Source organism: Amblyomma maculatum, chromosome 1 (genome assembly GCF_055883805.1).
Source record: "Amblyomma maculatum isolate TAMU_Amacu chromosome 1, ASM5588380v1, whole genome shotgun sequence".
Classification (NCBI taxonomy): domain Eukaryota; kingdom Metazoa; phylum Arthropoda; class Arachnida; order Ixodida; family Ixodidae; genus Amblyomma; species Amblyomma maculatum.
The window spans coordinates 422786715-422810858 of NC_139344.1; the positions used below are offsets into that span (position 1 = coordinate 422786715).

Genomic DNA, 24144 nt, shown 5'->3' on the forward strand with positions numbered 1-24144 from the left:
TTCTTCCTTCATGGGAATACGCTATACCGCCACAACATGCGACCTGATGGCGCTGAGCACTCGCTCGTCGTTCCCCAACACCTACGCTCTGCCGTTCTAAAACAAATGCAAGACGCCCCTACAGCTGGTCATCTTCGCCTCTCACGCACATACGACCGCGTGCGCCGGCGTTTCTTCTGGCCTGGACTCTACCGCTCTGTCCAACGTTATGTAGCCGCTTGCGACCTCTGTCAACGCCGGAAGAAACCCCCTGTGCTGCCACCTGGATACCTGCAGCCGATTGCTATCCCGACTGAGCCATTTTCTCGTGTTGGCCTTGACCTCCTAGGGCCCTTCCCCGAGTCCTTGTCAGGAAACAAATGGATCGCTGTGGCCACCGATTATGCCACGCGGTACGTGATCACTCGCGCCATTCCAACCAGCTGCGCCACAGACGTTGCTGACTTCCTTTTGTACGACGTCATACTACAGCATGGTGCTCCCCGTCAACTACTTACCGACCGTGGCAGCTGTTTCATTTCCCGATTTGTTGAGGAAATACTTCGTTCTTGCTCCGTTCGGCACAAGTTCACCACTGCGTACCACCCTCAGACGAACGGCCTTACGGAACGTATTAACCGCACACTCACCGACATGCTCGCAATGTACGTATCCGACAGTTATTTGTCACCTTTGCATATAACTCTTCGCGTCATGACACTGCTGGGTACTCTCCATTCTATCTTCTCTTTGGACGAGACCCCTTACTGCCCTTCGACACTTTGCTTCCCGCCGCTGGCCCCGTCACAACCTATGCCCGCGATACCATCGCCCGAGCCGACGCTGCTCGCCAGATTGCTCGTCACGATCTCACCATCTCTCAAAAAGCTCAAAAACGCCGCTACGACGCTCACCACCGCGATGTGCACTATCCTCCCGGATCTCTGGTGTTGCTCTGGCTTTCGTGCCGTCGTGTGGGGTTGTGTCAGAAATTTCTGCCCCACTACACGGGTCCTTACCGTGTACTACGCCCAGTGACCGACGTGACCTATGAGATTGCACCGCTCCACCCAACGTCACCGACTGCTACACCCACTTCCGAAATTGTACATGTCGCCCGCCTCAAGCCATATTACTCCCCCTCCACACCGCACGCCTAATACGCACCGGGACGGTGCCTTTTGCCGAGGGGGGTAGTGTTACCGGGAAACGCGGGACCATAGTGATGTGCTCACTGACAAAGACGACGATCGAGGAACGCGGGCACGACGAAGCGTTGAAAAAGAGAACGAAGCTGAGAGAGTGGATTCTGCACGGCTACCGAAGTCTTAGCGTCGAGTTCAGCCCATCGCAGTGCCGTCACATTAAGTACATCCCCGTAACAATATAATAAGGGACGAGCGCTAGTGGAAAAAGTGGTGCTGGTGATAATGCGGATGGCCTGATTTTGTATATTCTGTGCAGACGATAAATGGCAGTTGTAAGTATTTCCCCAAACGACAATCCCGTAAGTGAGGCGACTGTGAATGAAAGCATAATACAGAGATAAGAGAACGTAACAAGTAAAATATGGGCATGCTTTAATGAGAGCTCGGATGCCAAACATAGATATTTTTTTCAGATGAGTGATGTGGGCTGAGAATTTAAGTGCAGAATGAAGAATAAAGCCAGAAAGCCAGTGTTATCGGAAGCTGGAATAGTGTAAGAACAGAGGGTTAACGTAGGAGTGTAAGGAAGGATTTTCTGGCTACTTTTGAGGATTAAAAACTTTGTTTTAGTGGGGTTAATAACCAGGTGGTTTTTAAGACACCATTTTGTTGTGTTACTCAAAACGGTATTCAAATTAACAGTACTTTGCCTTTACACCGGGCGCCTATTTAACCTCAATAATTTTTTTTTTAAACCTGATGGAGACACCAGTGTGGTCTGCGCTGATGGATTGTACCGTAAGAAGGACATTATGCGCATTCACGATTTCGTAAGGTAGCGTCACCCTCTAATATAGAAAATAAACGTTATACGTTAATATGAGGTATTTAATTATAAGGGTCACGTACATATTGACTGCCCTATACAACCATCCGAGCAAACGTGTTCCTCGATGTTTTTAAAATACGAATTTGTAAACACCTTAAATCACCCCGTACGTCACTCTCCGCGCGTCCAAAAAATGCTCGTCTATCATAGATTATTAGTATTTCGTAATAACTTGTTACCTTAAGCTGCATTAAGTTCTTCGCGGAGCCTGCATTCAAGATAACAAAACCAGAATGAGGAATCTTCAATGCGCGGTACTATATATATATATATATATATATATATATATATATATATATATATATATATATTGTTACGAAGGGGTAAGACGTCGGAGCGCTGAACTACAAGACGATAGGGTAGGGAGCTCAGTTGGTCAACGGCAGCGCGTCCGGCACGAGAGTCCTTTTTCAACGTCTTTCTCCTTCACCTGTCTTCTAAACTTCATCTTCTTCCGTGCTGTTACATTTTCCCCCTTTGCAGACGAAGCCCCCCGGGCGAGGTAGTTATTCGTTTCCACGAGAGTGACACGGCTTCATCCGGGCGACATGGGCAACTTCAGTTCTGACTGAACGACGACCACTTGCTGTCATACGTGCTATTTGGTAGTTCACTTCACTGACGCGTTCAAGCACAACGTAAGGGCCAGCGTAATGCGCCAACATTTTCTGCGCTAAACCACGCTTTCGGAGAGGTCGCCAAAGCCACACTAAATCTCCAGGGGCGTAAGACACATGGTTATGCCGGCTGTCGTATCGAGCTTTTGAACGCTCTTGAGAAGCGAGAATTCGCAAACGGGCGAGACGGCGAGCTTCTTCGGCTCGACAAAGAGTTTCCGCAATGCACGGTTCATCATGGACGGAGTAAGGAAGAATGGTATCTAGACAATACCGAGGAGGACGGGCATATAGCAGGAAGAACGGGCTATAGCCAGTAGTCTCATGGGTTGCGGTGTTGAATGCAAACGTTATAAATGGCAGTATAGTATCCCAATTCTTGTGGTCAGATGCGATGTACATAGATAGCATGTTTGTGAGTGTGCGATTTGTGCGCTCTGTCAAGCCGTTGGTTTGAGGGTGATATGGTGTGGAATGCCTAAAATGCGACGCACACAAACGAAGAAGCTCTTCCACAACATCTGCCATAAACTGGCGACCTCGGTCACTGATGATCACTCGCGGAGGTCCATGGCGGAGGATCACAGAACGGAGCAAGAACAGGGACACGTGGTGAGCGGTGGCCGAAGGAAGAGCTGCCGTTTCGCAGTAGCGGGTGAGGTAGTCGGCACAAACCACGATCCAACGATTTCCGTCGGATGACTTCAGGAAGGGACCCATAAGGTCGATTCCGATTTTCTCAAATGCGCCACGTGGTGGAGTCACAGGATGCAGCAGGCCCTGTGGCGTGGACGTAGGGCGTTTGTGTCGTTGGCACTCAGTGCAGCTCGCCACATATCGCTCAGTTGTCTGGCGCATCTTTGGCCAATAAAACCAGTCGCGGGCACGATGGAGCGTTCTTGCAGAGCCCAGGTGACCGGAAGTGGGGTCGTCGTGCATGGCGCGTAAGATGCACGAGCGGTAGCTCTCGGGAACCACAAGCAGAAAATTCGTACCGGTGCTTGAGTAAGCCTTTTTGTACAAAAGGCCATCACGGAGACAAAATGGGCTGGAAGCAGTGGAATCCCGCGCCTCCGCAAGCAGGGGCTCGAGGCTTATGTCGGTCTCTTGCGCAGTCCGCAGAGCCGAGGCGTCGGGAAACTCGGGCACGACGGAGGCGATGTAATGATCGAAATCACCAGAGTCACATTCGGTCGTAGGAAGAGGAAGGCGTGAAAGGCAGTCTGCATCGGCGTGTTTGCGGCCACTCTTGTACGAAACAGTGAAGTCGTACTCTTGCAGACGAAGGGCCCAGCGTGCCAGACGACCAGATGGATCACGAAGGTTGACAAGCCAACACAGGGCATGATGGTCCGTCACAACCGTGAAATGGCGTCCATATAGGTAGCACCGAAACCGCTGAACAGCGAAAACTACAGCGAGACACTCCTGCTCCGTAACAGTGTAGTTACGCTCAGGTTTGCTGAGGGAACGGCTTGCATACGCAATTACATGCTCGCCTGTTGTCGAACGTTGCACAAGCACAGCGCCAACACCAATCCCACTTGCATCAGTGTGGACTTCAGTCGGAGCGGAGGGGTTGAAGCGCCGTAGTATGGGATGTGACGTTAGCAGAAACTTTAGTTGGCGGAAAGACGCGTCGCAATCTGAGGTCCAGTCGAAAGGGACGTCCTTTTGTAGAAGGGATGTCAGAGGGTAGGCGACGTCGGCAAACCTTGGAATGAATCGTCGAAAGTAGGAACACAGGCCCAGAAAACTGCGGAGCTCCTTTTGAGTCTGTGGTCGTTGGAATGCTGCAACTGCTGCAGTCTTCTGTGGATCTGGCCGAACTCCATCGCGGTCGACGAGATGCCCGAGTACCAGCGCTTGACGTTCACCAAAACGGCACTTTTTAGAATTCAGGACAAGGCCAGCCTTCTGTAGGCAATCTAACACAACAGCGAGTCGCGTGTTATGTTCAGTAAAAGTCCGGCCAAAAATAACAACATCGTCTAAATAGCACATGCAGATTTCCCACTTGAGGCCACGAAGTATTGTGTCCATAAATCTTTCAAATGTGGCCGGCGCATTACATAGGCCGAAGGGCATCACGTTAAATTCAAATAGGCCGTCCGGGGTAACACATGCAGTTTTTTCCTTGTCAGCAGGATCCATCGGAATCTGCCAATAACCCGATCGCAAATCAACTGATGAGAAATAAGACGCGGAAAAAAGGCAATCTATGGCATCGTCGATGCGTGGTAGAGGATACACATCCTTTTTAGTGATGGAGTTGAGGCGACGATAGTCAATGCAGAACCTCCATGTTCCGTCTTTTTTCTTCACCAATATCACGGGAGCAGCCCAAGGACTGGAGGATTCCTGTATTACGCCCCTGTTCAACATGTCTTGGACTTGCTCGGTGATGATCTTACGCTCTGATGGTGACACGCGGTACGGCTTTTGACGGATCGGATGGGCAGATCCCGTGTCAATCCTGTGGCGTGCGCGCGACAGCGGAAAACGTTGCGAGCCGTTGGACTGCGTGAAATCAAAGACGGATAGGTGCTGGGACAAAAGGTTCTTCAATATCTGTCGTTGTGAGGTGTTCAACGATGCGCTGATCATCGGAAGAAGCTTTTCGTCAGCAGGTGAGTTAGTAGCGGGGTTGTCTAGGGAAGGAGTAACGACAGCTACACAATTCGGGAGAGTTGCGCTACATGAAGCTAGTTTGGAACCCGCTGGAAAAACAACTGGTTCCGATGAGCAATTTATAGTCCACAGTCCGGTACGGCCCTCTTTCACGCGAACCAAACAATGCGGCACTAACGCATTTTTCTTTACGCACTGTAAATTAAGAGGCGCCACAGTAGCCTCAAAAGAGTCGTTAATAGCACGGGAGCAGGACACCTGGACACACACTGCTGAATGTGGCGGTATGACGACTTCATCACACACACACACAAAACGTCTTCATAATTTGATGTCTCTTCCAAAAGTTCACGAGGAAGAGAACCACTAACACTTAGCTCTCCCGTTCGACAGTCAACTGTAGCGCCGCACATACGCAGGAAGTCAATTCCCAAGATTACGTCATGTGTAGATCGGGGCAGTACTGCAAACTCCGCCGGAAACACTGTGCCCCCCAAGGAAACTTTAACGCTGCATACCCCAACCGGATACAATAACTCTCCACTTACTCCATAAAAATTTGAAGTTTTGTCCCAAACAAACATAACTTTGTTCTTCAAAAGGTTCTTAAAATTTAAACTCATTACTGAAACTGTAGCACCAGTGTCTACCAACGCCATCGTTGGCAAACCATCAACAATCACATTGACCTTGTTCTTTAACATGAACACAGACGGAGGAATAATAGGTAGCAGCGCACATTGTCCAGCGACCTCACCTCCATTGGCCGCGCTGGCTAGTTTTCCTGCGTTGGTGGTGGAGATCGGCGCCGTGGAGACGGGGAGCGGCGCACACGAAATGACGGAGGTGGTGTCACACTACGGTCAGACGCTGGCGAATGGCTGCGGTGCCCTTCGTTTTGAAAACGGCCCCTCCGGGAAGGATGTTCTGGCCGATAGTTGTCGATGTAGGGCTGGACGATGCGTCGGTTCGGTGCCGTCGGGGGATTCCGAAACGATGTGCGCCGATTACAGTAGCGGGAAATGTGACCCGCGGCACCACACCGGTAGCACACCGGAAGAGGTCGCTGAAAAAGTGGCGTGTCAGCTGGTTCCTGCATGGTAGGCCGCGACGAATATCCGGATGGTCGGCGCGATGTACGACTGGAGTAAGAGCGAGGATCTGTACGCTGATGGCAAGAGAATTGTTGGAAATTCTCTTCATGCCTTGGTCGCGGAGTGTATAGGTCTTCGCGGCAGACAAAGTCGGTGACATTCGCGGACATCGGCGGGCACGCACCCCCCCAAGTTGGACGAGCATATACGTCCCCTCCGAAGCCATTGGGCCGGACAAACTGCTCACGTCATGACATCTCATCTCGAACAATTTCACGGATGGCGCACAGGAGGCTTTGAGATGGCGACTCTTCAATGCTAGCCACTGTAGTCACATTTGCGAGCCGTCCAAATTTCGGTGTAATGCGGCGAGTCTTTAGGGCCTCGAATGTTCGGCAGTGCCGGATAACGTCAGAGACCGAACTCAAGTTTTCCTTGGCAATTAGGAAGTGGTAGACATCTTCCGCAATGCCCTTGAGCAGATGGCCTACCTTATCATCTTCAGTCATCCTGCTGTCGACGGTCTTGCACAACTTGAGTATGGCCTCTATGTAGGTGGTGCAGGTTTCTCCGGCTGCCTGGGCCCTCTGAGCAAGTGTCTGCTCTGCCTGTTTCTTCTTTGCAGCTAGGTCACCGAAACATTCCTTGATGGCTTCGACAAAGCTTTCCCAAGTTGTCAGGGAGTCCTCGTGGTTCTCATACCACATCAAGGCGGTTTGCGTAAAAAAAAGACTACATTGGCTAGTTTAGCCACTGAATCCCAGCGGTTATAGCGGCTCACGCGTTCATAATGAGTGAGCCAGTCATCAATATCTTCCCCTGCTTGGCCGGCAAAGGAACGACGCTGGCGAAACGGTAGCGTCGCATTCGTGGTGGTCGGCGGCTCATCGCGAGATGGGGGTAGAGGGTCCCGTGTTGATGTTCGGGGCTGCTCGGTAGTCTGCTGCATTCTTGTTGAAAAGGGTGGGAGACCAGCGAGGCGACGGCTCCGACGAAGCTCCAGCGATTGAGGATGCGTCTTGAGGGTAGTCGTACCCAGCACCTGACCACCAATTTGTTACGAAGGGGTAAGACGTCGGAGCGCTGAACTACAAGACGATAGGGTAGGGAGCTCAGTTGGTCAACGGCAGCGCGTCCGGCACGAGAGTCCTTTTTCAACGTCTTTCTCCTTCACCTGTCTTCTAAACTTCATCTTCTTCCGTGCTGTTACAATATATATATATAGTAAAGAAAAAAAAAGATATTCGTGTTGTGTATCGATCTGGAAGGAAGCATAACGACGCAGGCGCACACTCTCGCTCTCCGCTACCCACCGAAGGTGTTTCCGATTCCCCCATTGGACTTCAGTTGCTTGCATTTGACCAACATGGCAGTCGAGCAATCCAGAGATCCATGCATCGCCTGCCTTCTCGCTTTCCTTTCGGCCCCATCGCCCATTTCGATGCCTCGTGCAATTCGACGCCAAGCTGCTCATTTTACAATTCGCGATGGCCTGTTATACCGCCGAAATTATCTTCCTTCCTGCCGCAAATTCCTCGACACTTGCGTTCCGAAATCTGAACTTCATTTCACACTGACCCACAAGCCGCTCACGCTGGAGCATTCAAGACTTATATTCGGCTTCGCTTGCGTTTATAGTGGCGCGGAATGTACATACACCTACGTCTGCAAGTTCGTTCACTCATGCCTTGATTGTCAACGCCGCAAGGTCGGCCATCGCACTCCACCGGCCCCATGCAGCCTCTTACTTGCCCATCAAGACCTTTCGACCGAGTAGGCATTGACCTCTACGGCCCACCGGAAACCGCTGGGTCATTGTAGTAGTAGATCATCTCACCCGCTACGCCAAAACTGTCGCTCTACCTGCAGCTACGGCACGCTATGTTGCTGCCCTCATCTTACACCACTTCATCCTTCGTCACTGAGGAACATGGGAACTGCTGAGTGAGCGCGGTCGCGTTTATAGAAGTGGTTTCATCTTTCCTGCAGCAATGCAACATCACCCATCGTACTACTACGGCCCATCACTCCCAGACTAATGGTCTGACTGAAAGATTCAACCGAATCCTAGGCGACATGTTGTCGATCTACGTAGCTGCCGACCATTCCAACTGGAACACGCTACTTTTCGTCACGTATGCATACACCGCTATGCAGAACACTATGGGATTCTCGCCATTTTTTCTATTATATGGACATGAGCCATCTTTACCACTTGATAACATACTTCCTTACCGGCCCGATTCTTCTGAAGCCACCGACGTACCTGAACCGCTAGATACGCTGAGGAGTGCAGGAAGCTCAGCCGTTTACTCATGTCTTCCGACCAGACCAGGGCCGACAGAAAAATCGTTTTGACTCACACTGCTGACAGCTTTCTTCCGCAAGTCTGTGTTTGGCTGTGTGCCTTGTACATAACCTGGCCTCTCCTCCAAGCTACTGCCGAAATATCAAAGACCCTACCACGTCATTGAGCGCACCTCACCCGTCAATTACATTGTTGAGCCAGTTATGCCTTTGCCAGACCTTCAACGACGTGGGTGTGCCATAGTTCTCGGCTAAAAGCCTACTACAACCCAGATATAATGTTGTCCCCTTAGGTCGCCAGTATGGCTACCTCTTCTCCTGGGGGGGGGGGGGGGGGGGATGAATATAAAGAAGATGCCCTGGCGCCAGCGCGCCGGCACGAGACGCGAGTACCAGCTGTTCGATCCAGAGCCTACCTGCCAGCGCCTTAGCTTGACGTAGTCGTAGCAAACTAGCTCCCCTTATAATAAAGCTCGGTATAATATATATATATATATATATATATATATATATATATATATATATATATATATATATATATATATATATATATAATGGACGCCTTCCAGGCGCTCGCAACCACGCCGAACTGCCAGGTGGCGCAGTTATGACAGCCGACCACTCTAGCTCTTTCTTCTGCGGACAACCTGTCCATGTGCATCGGTACTGCCGCTACCGCGAGGAGGGCCAGGCCTTTCCGCCTGCTTCTGCTTGCAACCACTTCAACGCTGACTCTGCCCAAATCGAGGACCACCCTCCGGTCAGCAGGGAAGCCGAATCACCAGGCTTCCACCGCCGCTCTTCCCCATCGCCAAAGCCTTATTCTTCGCCGATGCGTCGTAGCATTGCTGGCGTTAGCGGACGGCGCTCTCCTAGCCCTCGCTGGGGAAGCTAACAGCCGTAACCTCGTGAGGGGAGGTTTCAACCAGTTGAAGCGTGTCAGAACCCTCACTACCGCCACAATTGCCGACAACAACTCGTGCTTCTGACGCCGCTGTTAACGTTGACATTGCCGCACTGCCGCACTGCCACCGAAAATGCCGCACCAGATGAGCAGTCCCGACGACGAAGCTGACAGCGCCGACCTTGCCGCACTTTCACCGCAAATGCCGAAAGATACGAGCAACCCAGATGACGCTGTTAGTGCTGACCTCGCTGTTTCCATTGACGGGCTGGAGGTGCATGCTCTGGTGGATACCGGGGCAAATTGTTCAATTATTAGCCAGAACCCGGCTGACACGCTGCGCAAAGTGAAAACCGAGTGGACTGGGACAGTAGTAAGAAGTACTGGGGGTCAGCCACTGGCACCGAAAGGGAAGTGTACTGCCCTGATAGGAATAGGAAACGCAGTGTTTGTTGGCAGCTTCGTTATTCTCCCTGACTGCTGCAAAGACCTCATCTTGGGCATGGACTTTCTGCGTCTTCATGGGGCTGTAATCAGCATTCGGGACAGCGTCGTTGCCTTCAACAATAATCATGAAGACCTTAGTTATGTGGAAGTACCACTGATGCCCTTACGCGTCTCCAATGAGACGGTGACATTACCTCCGCGATAATGCTCTTTTGTTGAAGTGAAGTGCCGCATACTGGTGATGGCGTCGCCGAACAGGCAGTCACCTTAGTACTCAGCAGAGGCGTTTCTATAGCTCGAAGGCTAGTCAACTTGATCAATGGGCAGACTGAAGTGCTCCTGACAAATTTCAGCGACGAGCGTCAGCAAATTTCGAAAGATACAACTTAGGCCTTTTTCGACAGCCTCCCAAATGCGCAGCACTGCTTCTCACTGCCACAGGAAGGATCAGTGTGCCAGACGCCCATAACCATCGTCAATGTGAGCCCAAATTTTTCTTTTTCAGAACGGCACCGCCTTTTGGATCTCATAGATCAATTTCGAGACTTTTGCATCCGAATCGCGGATCGGCCAAACGCCTTTGACAAAATAGCCAATTATCACAAATTTGCCCGTTTTGACAAAATCCTTACCATGTGGCTCCAAAAGAATGTGAAGCCATTCAGCGCCAGGTGGTGGAAATGCTTAGAGACGACGTTATCTAGCCATCACAGAGCCGCGGGGCTTCCCCCGTGGTACTTGTTAAAAAGAAGGACGGCAGCTACGAGTTTGCATAGACTATCGCAAGCTCAACCAAGTGACCAAAAAAGCTCCTCTTCCTCGCTTTGACGATTCCCTTGATCGCCTACGAAATGCACGTTATTTTCATCAATAGACTTGAAAAGGGGATATTGGCAGATTGAAGTAGATGGGAGGGATCAGGAGAAGACAACATTCGTCCCTCCCGGCGGATTGTATGAGTTTAAGGTCCTTCCGTTCGGTTTATGCTCGGCACCAGCAACATTTCAGAGGCTGATATGGACACTGTGCTTTCGTGACTTAAGTGGCAAACATGCCTGGTGTATCTTGATGACCTGATCGTTTTTTCGGCCACATTTGAAGAGCATCTACGCCATTTGCTAGCAGTGTTTCAGGCTATACGATCTGCATGCCTTACACTAAAACCCGAGAAGTGTCACTTCGGTTACAAGAACCTGCAATTCTTAGGCCACGTCGTTAGCCAAGAAGGCGTCCGACCAGATCCTGAAAAGCTCTCCGCAGTCGCCAAGTTCCCAACACCTACGGACAAAAAGACATTGCGGCGCTTCCTGGGACTTTGCGCCTATTACCGTCGGTTTATTGCTGGCTTCTCACGAATTGCATGGCCATTACCTTCACTGAGACAGATGAAAACGCTGTCTTTCGCTGGGGTGAAGAACAGCACCAAGCTTTTAATGAGCTGTGGAGGCGTGCACAGACACCACCTATCCTGGCGCACTTTGATGACGACACCCCTACACTGCTTCATACGGATGCCAGCAACGTGGGTATAGGTGCTCTGTTGGTGCAGCGCCAGGATGGTGTGGAAAAAGTAATTGCTGACGCCAGCAGGACCCTATCTAAAGCAGAAGTGAACTACTCGGCAACCGAAAATGAATGCATTACAGTGGTATGGGCGGTTATGAAGTTCCACCCTTACTTGTACGCTCGCCCCTTTCAAGTCGTTAGCGACCATCACTCTCTCTGTTGGCTGACGAACTTAAAGGACCCTTCAGGGAGACTCGCACGTTGGAGCTTTCGATTACAAGAATTCGACATGCAGGTACATACAAGTCTGGAAAGAAGCACACGGATGCTGATTGCCTTTCGCGAGTGCCAGTCGAACCTTCCTCTATGACAGATGAAGACACTGTGTTTTTAGGAGTCATCGATGACGCAGTGCTTTCCCAACAGCAGCGAGAGGACCAGGAATTGCTGCCTCTTGTTGATTTCTTGGAGAAGCGAACTATGGCTATGCCTAAAATTTTCGCACGAGTAATCTCTTCATTCTTTATTCACAACAACGTACTTTACAAGAACTTCTGTCCTGAGGAAAGCAGTCATCTACTCGTAGTCCCATCGGCTCTCCGTAGTGAGGTTTTGCAAGCGTGCCACGATGAGCCAACCGCCAGTCACCTAGGCTACACCCGCACGTTAGCTAGAGTACAGCACGGATACTACTGGCCAAACCTGCGGCGACAGTGAAACACTATGTACTACGTGCATAGACTGCCAGCGCCGTAAATCACCCCCTGTAAAACCAGCCGGCCTACTCCATCCTCTTCAAGTGCCAACGACACCTTTTAAGCAAATGTAAATGGACCTCCTAGGACCATTTCCGACGTCTACAGCCGGGAATAAATGGATAATTGTCGCCACCGATTATCTAACCCGCTACGCGGAGACCAAGGCTCTGCAAAGGGGTACCGCCGCCGAAGCAGCTTGGTTCTTCGTTGAGAACATTCTCCTCAGGCATGGCGCTCCGGCACTCATTATAACTGACCGAGGAACAGCATTTACGGCCGAACTTTTGGAGATTGTTCTCCGTCTTAGTGGTACCAGTCACCGTAAAACTACAGTCTATTATTCTCAAACCAATTGGTTGACGGAACGCCTCAATAAGACCATCACAGACGTGATTTGCATGTACGCCGACGTGAACCACAAGAATTGGGACGAAATTCTTCCCTGTGTCACGTTCGCCTACAATACGGTACGCCAAGACACCACTCGCATGACACCATTCAGCCTCCTTCACGGGCTACAAATAACCACTATGCTGGACGCAATGTTGCTCCCGAATGCCGACACCGACAATCTCGATCAGGACGCCGAGGAATTCACACAGCGTGCAAAGGAAGCTCGCCGACTAGCGCGTGTGCGGATCAAAAATCAGCAGGAGCATGATGTACAACGCTACAGTCATAGACACCGGCATGTAATGTACGAACCAGGCGACAAAGTGTGGGTCTGGACGCCTATTCGCCACCGTAGACTCTCCGAAAAACTATTGCTCCAATACTTCAAGTGCTCTGTTGTTCAGCGACGTTTAGCCAATGTCACTTATGAGATGGTGCCAGACGAGGTGTCGACATCAAAGCTACGCCAGCCATAAGCCAACGCCGTCCACGTTGTACGTATGAAGCCGTACAACTCGGACTGGCCTTGACCTCCTCCTTTCTTTTGTTCTCATCGGGACGACGCTTCCTGAGAAGGGGGCAAATGCCGCACAGAAGAGGACGCCAAAGATAACGACTGGCACCACAACCGCTAGCCTGGAAGAGAAGGAAGCTTGAACGCAAGACTCGTTCTGGCGACTATTTAAACCATCATATCTTCAGGCCCAGCTTGGTGGCTTTCTAGCTTTCTATCGAGACGTGACTATATATATATATATATATATATATATATATATATATATCTGGTGAAGGTGCTGCCCTTCATGTTTCGGATTCCTCATAAGCCGAAGCAACAGCCCTGTTCGTGCCGCCTCGTGAGACCTGCCCGCAGCCCACCGTGCCAGCCACCGACTTCAAGGGCTCCAAACTCAACACGGGTTACTACCGGACACCACCCGGACCCGGAATGAGGATCCTGCAGTGTCAATGGCCACGTCTAAAGTTCCCGTTATTATGCAGCAACACCGAACGCCACCCGTTTTGCATGGAATTCAGGGGGAAGATGCCGAAGCGTGGCTCGATCAATACGAGCTAGTGGCAGTTTTTAACAGCTGAGCTGGGACGACGCTCTGAAGCTCCAGAACATCTACTTCGCTCTCGATCGTACCGCCCACACGTGGTAGTCTTCCCTGACAAAATGGCAAGCATTCAAAAGGCGCTGTTGGAGGTATTCGCAAGCGTCGCGAGGAGGGAAAAAGCTAAATTCCTCCTTCAGTCCAGGGTCCAGCTGCCTAATGAGTCCGTCCTCGTATACGTTGATGAAGCGCCTTTTTTTTCTGGCCGACCCTTCGAGGACCGATGAGAAAAGGATGAGATTTCTGATGCGAAGTGTAAAAGAGTCTCCTTTTACCTGCCTCGCTAGAAACCCGTCGAAAACCGCTGACGAATTCGTCACGGAAGCCTCTAACGTCAACACACCTTCGACACCTGCACTCGACAATACAACCATCCAGTGCAAGCCAGCGCCAGTTTTGGATGCCGACGGAATCTCTTTGACATCCATATCCTCCACGGCAGATGTGGATGATACTGCTCGTTCGCGGTGGCCTGTGGCCTTCGCGTGCACCTTTCTCAGTGGCGCGGCTGCACCAGGGTCTGTAGCCAGCGCTATTTTTCCACACACTACGTCCAATCCTGACGACTGGCGGGCGCTTATCCGTGAAGTAGTCTACGACTTCTGCCATCGCCCGTACAACCTCTATTAGCGTCGCTCGCGGACGTCGTCCGTGAAGACGTTCAGCGGGAATTGGGTGTTCCTCAAAAGACATCCCCGACGGCTGCAATGTAAGAAGTCACTGCTATGAACTATGCGGACGCGTTAGGCCGTCCCGCGTTCCGACGAGACCCGCCAAGCCCTCCTCGTCAGGAACAAGCCGCTGCTTAACGATGCCCCTAGGCCCGCTCCCGCCAAACCTACGAACGACGCCCTAGCCCTAGGAAGTGCGACGCCTGGAAAACTGCGACCAAACGGCCATTATGCTCCCACTGCAGTGAGGCCGGCCACATTATATGCCGCTGCCCGTACCGACGAATTGGCCTCCGTGGATTTGCAGTCGACACCCCACGACCTCACCCTGGTGACCGAACTCAAGAAATCGAGAACTATCTGCATAGCGGTGCGTTTGTGCCACCAAGCCATCGGTTCAGGTCCCGATTGCCGTACACGGCCTGCTTTGCATCGCTAGGAAGTAACTACGATGACTGTGCTACGAAGGTCACGAAGGGTAAACTAGGGGAAACTAAAGGTAAAGGCCTTTGGAGGTCAGGTTGCTTCACGGCGAAAGCACAAAAATTCTCCACCGCCGATCACGAGTGAAACGCTTCAACCAACACACAGTCGCTGCACACGACGAGGACATCGACGATCATGCGACCGAATGCTAAACTAGCACCACCGCCTAGTGAAATGACAGTGGTGAGCCCTGGCCGCAATCAGATAAAACGACGAAGTAGAGATCGTACACCGAAGCCAACATGCATTACGAGGACACGAGCAAGTGACCTCGCTGTTGCTGTCAACGGTCGCACAGTCACCACCCTAGTGGACACCGGAGTCGACTATTCTATCATCAGCGGATCTTTCACCGCTAAGCTGAAGAAAGTGACGACCACTTGGGAGGGGCCTCCGATCCGCACCGTTGGGAGTAACCTTATTACGCCGTCAGAACGATGTACCGCCAACAGTGAATGGGTGAACCTATCCGACCAGCTTTGTGGTACTTTATCAATGTTCCCGCGATTTGATTCTGGGCACAGATTTTTCAACGACCACCGGATATCATCGACCTTAGCTCAAAAATCATCAAGCTCTCGACGGGCAACGCCATACTTTCCACGATGACATCGACGCACAACATCGCTCTGAACGTCCTCGACGGAGACTTGGCCGTTCCGCCTCCATCGAGTGTTGTCGCCTGCTTAGGTAACACAGATATTGAAACTGCCGAAGGCGTCATCAAAGGAAGCACCTAGTTGCTCTTGGATCCTGGACTGGGAATCGCAAGAGGCGTCATCCTTCTGCGTCATGGACAAGCCTAAGTGCTGGTCACGAACTTCACTGAAGAATACCGACACCTGAACAAGGGCACGACAATCGCTTTCCTCGGTGAGCTAGCGGACACCCTATATGTCTTCGCCCTCCCCAGTCAACCTAAGGATGACGCACCAAACTGAGCCAAGCGGCCCGCATTCTACATCAACGCTGCACTACCCCAAGACAGACAAGACGAGATTCGCGCTCTTCTTGAAAACTACAGCAAGTGCTTTTCGTCAGCTTCAAAGGTACGACAAACTCCGTTGGCCAAGCACCACATTATCACGGACGAATGTGCCTGACCTCTGTGCCAATGTCCCTACCGCGTATCGCCGCGACAGCGTCACGCCATCCGCGAGCAAGTCGAAGAAATGCTTCGTGACGACGTTATCCAGCCATCGAAGAGCTCCTGGGTGGCGCCAGTTGTTCCGGTGAAGAGTAAAGACGGAACACTTCGTTTTTGTGTCGATTACCGCCGCCTAAACAGCATAACGAAGAAGGATGCTTACCCTCTCCCTCGCATTGACGACACAATGAACCGGTTCTGCAATGCAAGTTACCTTTCATCGATGGACATAAAGAGTGGCAAATTGAGGTCGACTGAAGAGAACGCGAGAAGACCACGTTCATCGCACTAGACGGCCTCTTCGAGTTCAAGGTAATGTCATTCGGCCCCTGCTCCGCACCCGCGACGTTTTAACAAGTAATGGATACCATACTGACTGGCTTGAAGTGGCATATTTGTCCGGTGCACTTAGACGACGTCGATTAATACCTTCATCTGGGCCATGTTGGTGAGGCATCGTTCAGAGGAGCAGCGCAAGAAACAATGACACAAGAACACACTGAATACCGGACTAGCGCTGACTACCAACTATAGAGGTATTCTGTGCTAGTCCTGTTTTCAGTGTTTTCTTGCGTCTTGTTTCTTGCACTGCTCCTCTACATGATTAGACGACGTCGCTGTCTTCTCATCGACTGTTGAAGACCACCTGAAAAGGCTTCGCGCAAGGTTCGACGCAATCAAGTCGTCAGGGCTAACACTGAAAGCAGAGAAGTGTCACTTCGCTTACGAGGAGCTGTTGTTCCTGGGCAACATTGTAAGCAAGGACGGTGTTCGTCTAGACCCAAAACAAACAGCAACGATCGCGCAGTTTCCCCAGCCAGGTGATAAAAAAGCTGTGCTCCAATTCTTCGAATTGTGCGCGTATAACCGATATTCGTCGACCTTTTCACGCCTAGCCGAACCTTTGACGCTGCTTACAAAGGTGGAGTTACCATATGAGTGGAAAGCACTGCAATCAGAAGCCTTCAAGGAGCTCAAGCGCCGCTTACAGTCCCCATCTCTACTCGGTCATTGTTATGAAAACGCTGAGACTAAAATTCATACTGACGCAAGCGCCGTTCTCGTTCAGAGGAATGCCGGAGTAGAAAACGTTATCGCTTAAGCTAGCAGGTCCCTCTCAAAAGCCGAACCAATTATTCGACGACTGAGAAAGAATGTGTCGCGATCATCTGGGCCACATCAAAATTCCGTCGGTACCTATACGGTTGACCGTTCAAGGTAGTAAGCGATCACCCTGCGCTCTGCTGGCTTGCTAGTTTGAAAGACCCCTCCGACCGCCTCACACGATGGAGCTTACGTCTGCAGGAATTCGACACCACATTGGTGTACAAGTCCGGTCGCAAGCATTCAGATGCAGACTGCTTGTCGCGGGCCCCAGTTGACAAGCCTCGGATGGAAGACGATGACGACGCCTCTTGGGGCCGGTAAGCACCACCAGTTTTGCAAAGCAATAGCGTTTCGGACCTCCTGTTGAGAGGCAATACGGCTTCTGCTCCTACGGTCTTCAGGTTCAGCAGCCGTCATTCGCGTTGCACATAGACGTCCTTGTGAAGAATTTCGCACCAAACAGGACCACATACCTTCTTGTCGTGCCTAAGGAACCCCAAAAAGAAATTCTGCAGTCGCTCCACGATGAGCCTACAGCAGGGCACCTCGGGATGGCGCGAACGTTGCATCGGATCCAAGAGAGATATTACTGGCCCCGGTTACCTGCCGACGTCACCCACCACGTGAAAACTTGCCGTGAGTGCTAGCGGCGCCAGACGCCCCCGATCAGACCAGCTGGGCTACTGAACCCCATACCACCCTCGACCAAACCGTCTCAAGAAATTGGAATGGATCTGCTTCCCTTCACACCCCACGCCACACACGGGCTGGCAGGAGCTGCCAACTTGGGTCTCTCGTTTCACATGGGACGGTTATGTCAGAATCAGCCTGCTAGGACCCTGGCATTCACGTTACCCCTATAGGGCACTAAGGCATGCTCATATGAGTTGGTTAAAGCGGGGCTTTATATGTGGGCTAAGGAAGAAGAAAAGGAACGCTCGGTCACCCGCAGCTAATGCTTTTGCTCAATATTTGGTTCAGCAGCGTTGAATCCTTGTAACTTTTGTCTGCCGAAGCGGCCATTTTGTTAATGGTCATATGTACTTGTCGCTCGCAGGTTGATATTTTGGAGGAAGTGCATACTATTTGGACAGCGTCTACATAAAGTGACTACATTATGGATCTTGCGATTACTTTTGCTACTGAGTTTATTTTAAATATGAAGAGTGTGGTGCTTAAGAATCAGCCCGGGGGAACGCCGTTTTCCTGCACGCTCAAGCAGCTCAGCATCCTGCCGCGGATACCTAACTAAGCAACGTCACGCAAAATGCCAAACCTCCACCCTCCACGTTGTATTGTAGGCCTTCTCCAGGTCGAAGAAGACCTCAATACAATGTTGCTTGTGGATGAATGCCTTCCGTACGGTGAGTTCTAGGCGGGTGAGATGGTCCGTGGTTGAACATGCTTATTTAAATCTGCATTGATGAAAGTCTAAATGTTGTCGTGATTATAGTAAAAATGCCAGTCTGATATTTAAAACGCCTTCGAATGACTTAGCTAGACAGCTCGTAAGTTCTATGGGTCGGTAACTGTATACGGCTTGTTGGTGACTTACCGAATTTAAGGAGGGGTATTTTAATGCTTCTTTCCACGCTTTAGGTGATTTTTCAGTTGTCCATATCTTATTAAAGAACTTCTACACTGCCTCAACGGCCGATTCGAAGATGGGCGCTAGCATGTCGTAGGGAGTGTTGTCCGGACTTGGTGCCGTCCTTTTTCCTAATGATATTACTCTATTTAGTTCGTGTAGTGTGATAAGTTAATTATAGTCCTCGTTCATGCCTGTTCCAAGAGGAAGCATTTGTTTTCAGCTGCTGTTTTATATTTCTTAAATGTCTGTGAGTAATTAGACGAGTTAGATACTTTTCGCAAAGTGCTCCCTCAGTATGTTACCCTGTTCTTCAAGTGTTGTTTGTGAACCAGGTGATGTCAACATTGGAAGTGCAAAAGTGGTGTTATATTTAGTGAATTTATGAACTTCTTCCCATGGATGAAATATATCTCTTCCATGACGATTTTTGCGGCATTTCTTCGTACGTACCGTGCCCTAGCCCTAGCCTTTTTAAACGCAAGCATATTATCTGCTGGGGGGTATCTACGAAGGGTGCTCAATGTTTTGTTCGGCTTTTTTTCTAATTTGCAATCGTTTGTCCAACATACTTTTTGTTTCCTTTGTGCTAGTCCTAATATTTGCAGAATAAATAGCGCAGCCGCTGATAAAATGCATTGAGTAAATGTCTGATTTATTTCATCTATATCAAGTTCTTTTTTGTAATATGTTTCTAATGAATTACTTATTTTAAAAAGCGACCAATCAGCGATGTGTACTTTCTATCGCCGTGTTCTTGTCGGTATGATTGGAGTAGAGGATGAGAGCTTTAAAACGGTGGGAAGATTATCACTTTCTCGAGAGTCATCTAAGACCTCCTAATTAAGATCATTAAAAAGAGCTGGCGATGTATAAACTAAATCTGTAGAGCGCATTTTTCCTGTGCTAGGGCAAGAGTACGTGGGCTTTCCAGTCTTCCTAGGGCATATATGATTGGACAGCATGAAATCTCTAATTTGCCCTCTTGCATCTGTGCGTTTACTTCCCCAAAAGGAAGAGTGAGTGTTAAAATCCCAAACCATCAGATATGGCTCTGGTAAACTTTGTGTCAGATCTTCAAATCGTTGGTGGTAACTGCGAGGTGTGCGGGTACAGAGCAGACAGTTGTTGTTTTGTGGCTTATCTTGTGTACAGCAAGTGCTTCAAAGTTTGTTTGTAATGGTAGCTCTGTGGCAGGGATGTCACTTTGCTTTATTATCGTAACACCTTCTGACACTTTGCTAACTTTGACTCTAACTTTTCGGAAAGTATTGTATTTTTTAAAGATGTTAATGGTGTTGGGGCCCAAGGTTATTTTCTTGGAAGCGCAGAGCGGTGGGTGCCATTATTTTAGTAGGTCAGTAATGTCAGTGTAATTTCTGTGTAAACCTCTGAAGTTTCATTGTATTAGATAAACCATTGTGATTAGCTGGGGAATGAGAGAAGCTATTTATTTTCGGGTGGAGTTATTCGTGACTTCCCTTTCTTTTCGAGAGAGTCTCGCCGCTGCTGGGGGAACGGCGAACTGGGAGATGAGTCCACTTCCACTCTGGTGGCACTGGACTTTCGCGGATATTCCGCGAGTGTGTCAGTTTTGGATGCCGACGGAATCTCTTTGACATCCATATCCTCCACGGCAGATGTGGATGATACTGCTCGTTCGCGGTGGCCTGTGGCCTTCGCGTGCACCTTTCTCGGTGGCGCGGCTGCACCAGGGTCTGTTACAACGGCAGAGTCTACTGGCTTAGCAGCTGCTCTTTTTGCGGCTTGGGGGGACAGGTCCAGTTCAGCAGTGCTGTTTTGGTTGCCTACTACCGAAGAGGTCGACACTGAAGGTGGCCATTGCAGTCGTCCAGCATTGCTCGCGTGCTTGTCTCGCGAACGTTTTAAACCCTTGGGATGTGTCAGTGAAGATTGGGAGGACTTGGATGTCGACACCAGGTCCAGCGGAACGACCTAAATTCCGACTGAAACTGAAGGTGGTGGCGGTCCCTGCGTCACCACATCAGAGTATGCACCCTTCTGCTGTAAGAAGAGTCGTTTTCGTGCCTCGGGGTATGATACGTTCTCTGTTGTTTTCAATGTGATCATGCCTCTCCACACATGACACAAGAGGGTTTGCCCCGGCAAGCCAAAGAGCTGTGTCCGAAGTGCTGGCACTTGAAACATCTTCTCGGGTTCGGAATGTAAGGGCGGACTTTACAGTTTAGGTGAGCTGCATGAATCGATTCCGGTAGGGGGGTGCTGTTGAATGTTAATACGATATGCTTTGTCTTTATCTCTGTATTATTTCTCCTGATGGTGATTCGGTGTGCTGAGAGTATACCTTGTTCAGCAAGTTGTTTTTCTAGTTGTGCATCAGTGCTTTGTATTAGTTCCATCTCAGAGACGACGCCTTTGGTGTAGTTTAGGGTGCGGTGAGAAGTCACCTGCACGTCCATTTCTCCAAGACTTTGCAGAGATTTAAGTTTACTGCTCTGTTCTTTTCTTGTTATTTCTACGAGAAGGTCACCATTTCTCTGTTTCTTCGCTTTGCAGCTTTGGTCGACACAATTTTTGATGCCTTTGGTGATGAAGAAAGCGGACAGGATTGCTACAGGTTGCTCTGTCAACAATGAAAAGCTTGGCAAATGCTTCAGGTTTTGTGGTATGAGCTGCTTAGCCTCAGTGCGACCCATTATCAGGAACCTATAATGTTTTTAGAAGGTTTGTCCATATGACATGTAATGACTAAGGTTTCCTAATATTCAGTAGCCTTTGTTTCACCCTCATATACAGAGGAAGGTCCCGGAGCCCCTCGCCTGGTAGTCAGACGAGTATCTCGTCGGCCGAGGCTGGACCACGACCTCGACCGTCGCTGTTTATGGTTTCTTACTTCCACCTTTCAACCTATCGCCACAGTATACGGAGACAGGCTTCGGTATGTGGGCTCAGGGTTCGTGGGGGCGCCAGGCTCCAATAACTAGTTTATACAAGGTTCTCCTGCGGGGAGCTGACAAGGCCAAGAACTAACTGGACGTAGGGTTGCCTGACATTACGTTTGCAGAAGCTCCGAACTCGGGGCTCTCCTTTCATTTGGGAGGTTAATATCAGTATCAGCCTGTCAGGACCGTTGCATTCGTAAAATTGCATTCGTGGACTCGTAATATGTTCATAAGGCTTGGTTAAAGCAGGGCTTTGTATGTGGGATGGTAGCGTACGGTATCGCGTCATACCCGTAAAGGCGGAGTTTGAGTGCCTTCCATAATTTTTTATATGACGTATGTTACTAATGATACTAACCATACTCTGGGATTTCAAGGACGTAACCCAAGCTACGCCCTTTCGTTTGTTAAAAAACTGGTAACCCCTGTTAGCCTTAACTTGAGTACGCCTGCTCGTTATATAGTACACGCATCGTCGTAACCTTATGCTACAACTATAAGTTTAGTCAAAGCCATGTAGGTCCCGCTGTGGTGGTGCAGTTGATAGGGCACTCGACTTTGTAACCAAAAATATGGGATAGAATCCCGGCTACAGAAGACACCTTTTGATGGAAGCGAAAAGCAAGGCGTCCGTGTGCTTTGCTATGTCAGTGCCCGTTAAACAACCTAAGGTGGTCGAACTTTCCTAGCCCTCCACTACTCTGCCTAAAAACCTGAGTCCCTTTGGCCCGTTAACCTCCATAAACAAACTGTGCAACAAACCCCTGCAATAATTCCTCTGGGGGCTGCAGGACTCTGTAATGAATAAATAAATAAAACCCGAAATAATCAAAACTCTGTACCTATGTATACATGCTTCAACCGCTATTGCATTACCAATGCCACAAATCTATATCTTAAAGGCAGCTTAACAAGCTTGCTAGCGCCCTCCAAAACATCTTAAGTAAGTTTGCTTCGGAGGTTCCTTCACGTCTTTTTATCTGGCAATGCAGCAATTACGCCAGCCGCATCAGCCATGCATGTTCGAACGATACAGCATTGCATTCCCCCCTCCCCCCTTTTTTTATCAGCGCTGATATCGACAGGAACTAACTCCCCGTAGTCTTCATCCTTCAATTTATTCACACTCATTTGAAAACCACTATTGAACAACTTTTCTGCTTATTCTGTCGAGCCCACCACTACCTCAAACTCTGCACTAATCAGATCTAGGAGGTATCGGAAATAAAAATGAGGGACAATACGCTCTGCACAAACCTACTCGATGAAAAAATAATCTCTGCTCTTGATGATTATCACGCAAGCAACTGTTCTATTGCATGCCCTGCTTCCTATGGCATACGTGCTTTCGCTACAGCCCTTCCGATGGCGTCTCGTCTCAGTTTGACTCTTTTGTTTGTTCTCTTGCCAAGAGATGTCCTCCCAATACTGCAGCGGCCAGAAATCGTAAACGTATACTTTTCCGTCAGGTAGAATAAATTTTGAAAAACAGTCGATAATGAATGGAGTAAATGCCAGGCATCACGACGGAGGAATGTTATCCGGAAGTTAATCACCTCGCCGTCAGCGTCACCAGCCTTATAAAATAACCAGTTCATTTTCAGGTGATGCTGTTTCTCAATTGGCCCACTGCAGGGTGACGATCTCGCCTATATTCCTCCTATTAAACGGGTCCATTTGATCTATGCAAGCCTATTAACCTCATCCGCCTGCCTAATTTTCTGCCTCTCCCTGCTACATTTTTCTACCCCTGGAGTCCGATTTGTATCCGGCCTTCGAGTCTCATGCGTGTCCTGCCAAGATTTCAGCTGCAATATTATTTACTCGAGTTTGCTCTCGGACGCAATCTGCTACCTTTCAATCTGTGAAGGTTAAAGCTATACTTTCCATTTCTGTAAGACACTGAGCTATGTTCAATCTAAATTCAAATCTTTTTGTTAACCCCGAGGTTTTGTCCCCGAATTACAAAACTGACCCCGAATTAAGTACATTATGTAGCACGTATTGTTTTTTTTTTTTTTTCTGGAAAATTGCCATGTTAGCCCAAAATGTATAAAAAAGGGAATGTTCGGCTCACCGGTACTAAGCCACATCTTTCCATCTGTAGTCTTCTAATTGTAGAGGCACGCCGGAGGGTACTCCTAGCAGAGGATTCGGAAGAAATAAATGCCAAATAAATGTTCATGGTGAATGCTGCTGCACTTACCAATCTGCTTCATTAATGCAGCACACTTGGTTAAAAGACAACCGTTGAAATATGTGATAGATCCTGAAAAACGTAATTAAAGTAGATGTTCGTTCTAGTTCAGTATTCCCATGATAAGTTATTTTGGGTACAAAGTGCGGGTGTTTAAATTGAATGTTTTTCATAATTCCGGCCTTGTTATATATGTGGAATAAAAACTTGAAGCGCAAATTTCTTCGGCGAGAAGA

General features: G+C 49.5%; 2 long non-coding RNA genes across 2 annotated transcripts in view; one reads left to right on the plus strand and one right to left on the minus strand.

The window, feature by feature from the left end:
- Positions 1-24144, plus strand: part of LOC146209249 (uncharacterized) — a 61676-nt gene that overhangs the window by 13111 nt on the left and 24421 nt on the right. The window lies entirely within an intron of this gene.
- Positions 1-24144, minus strand: part of LOC146209250 (uncharacterized) — a 32611-nt gene that overhangs the window by 6636 nt on the left and 1831 nt on the right. The window contains exon 2 of the long non-coding RNA XR_014703422.1: positions 23789-23852. This is a non-coding gene — a long non-coding RNA (uncharacterized LOC146209250). The remainder of the gene's footprint in view (positions 1-23788; positions 23853-24144) is intronic.